Below are 1,845 nucleotides of genomic sequence, written 5' to 3'. Positions count from 1 at the left end.
TCTGGTATGGGCAGGAGACAAATATTAACTTGAAGATGAGTTAAGGAATTTGTTCATCAAAAGGACTGCTTGTTTTGTTTTCATGTCAATGCTGTAAATTACGCAAACAAATCCTGTTCCCTAAAAGGCCTAATTAAGGAAGCTGATTGTGAATGTTATACATAGATGTGATAGGATCTAATTAGAAAACTAAAGCTATCAAGAGGAGTGTGTGGTGGGCAAAATCCCAACGGTCTGTCCTACGGCAGGGTGGTCCCAGAGAACTGGGAAGCTTCTCACAAATTTTTACTATTGTTTGACCTTTAGGTATGGTTAGCCGATTCATGCCATTTTAGGGGATCGGAATGGGACTATGCCCTACGGGGAGAGAGGTTGAGCGGCGCATCCCTATTGTTTCCCATTCTCTTTGAACCAAGTGCGACATGGATCTGCTTTGGATTGGGTATCTCTGCATAAAGTAGGATGTCCAAAACTCGACGCTAAAATACTGTCAGGAGACCTTGATCCTACGAGCCTAGATTTTAGGCCAATCCTAGTGGGTTCGACCGCGAACGTTCCGTTGCAAGGCGGACTCAGCAAAACCTAGGCGACAAACCTCGGAACATTCCATGGGAATGCCAAGCGATGACGCTTAGATTCGTTTCTCAGTGGACCGCTAAAAACGTGCTTAGACAGTCGATAGGCTGGCACGTTACATGCTAATACTCTGATGAAAACACTAATATACACTAATCATTATCTCAATCATAAATGTCATTTTACAAAGGAAGTATCCTTTAATAAACTCCATTAATCGTGAGATTTTCATACTAGATTCTAACAAAAAAATAAATTAAAGTCTCTTTTCATTATTTCCATATATTTCTTTTCCATGCATATTTATTACTTTTTCTTTATTATTGCTAAAAATATAAATACTCATAATAATTATTTGCAAATATAAAAATTAAAATCCTCTTAACCACAAATGCCTCATACAAAATGCAACTTATATACCAATTTGCATCAATAAATATCTTTATTTTCTCTTAATATTCACAAATTATACACTAAGAACGAAACTGTCATTTTGACCCTTAAATCTTATATATATTTAAATCCACAGAATTACAAGAGTTGAAAACCTATATGTAAGTCCATATAATTATAGTTTAACTATGTTTGTAGTTTTTATTCTTTATATCTCATTACTACTCTTAATTACCCCTAATTATGATTGGAAACTACCATTTTCACCACTAAAACACTTATATATTTCAATAGATTCATTTCTAGAGGATAAGATTTTATTCTTAGGTTTATCTTTATCTTTTAACTCTTTCTTAACTTATGTTTTATTAATAATACTCAGAATCCTCAATATCCATTAATTAGGATCTAAAAATATGAAATTTGACATATTTTCTACCATTTCCTTATTGTTTCAATTCATGTGATGTAGAAATTGAACTCCATTCTATTCTTTTGAAACCCAAAAACCAAAAGGTCAATTTATTTAATAGCAATTTCACTCAAATTATTCATTCTTCTTTAATTTTAATTAGAAACAAAAGTACTCATTTAGTGAAAGAAAGAAAGATCGTCGACTATATTTGATGATGTCGACGCTTGATCCTCCCTCCTGTAAGAAAGAAAGAGCATTGACTATATTTGATGATGTTGATGCTTGACCCCCCCCCTTACACTCAATAATCTCAAAATATTCTAATATCCTTCTTTCCTCACTAATATCGTCTAATCCTTAAACTTGTTAAGAATTACTCTCTCTAGGCTATGAACTAGGCTTCAAGCTTAGAATAAGATGAAAGAAGAGAGAAGAAATGAGGCCAAATGCTGTAGCAAATC

The sequence above is a fragment of the Lygodium microphyllum genome, unplaced genomic scaffold (assembly GCF_053477565.2).
Source record: "Lygodium microphyllum isolate KBCC unplaced genomic scaffold, Lygodium_microphyllum_v1.1.10 scaffold_90, whole genome shotgun sequence".
Classification (NCBI taxonomy): Eukaryota; Viridiplantae; Streptophyta; class Polypodiopsida; order Schizaeales; family Lygodiaceae; genus Lygodium; species Lygodium microphyllum.
Note: the sequence above shows the minus strand (reverse complement) of the source record.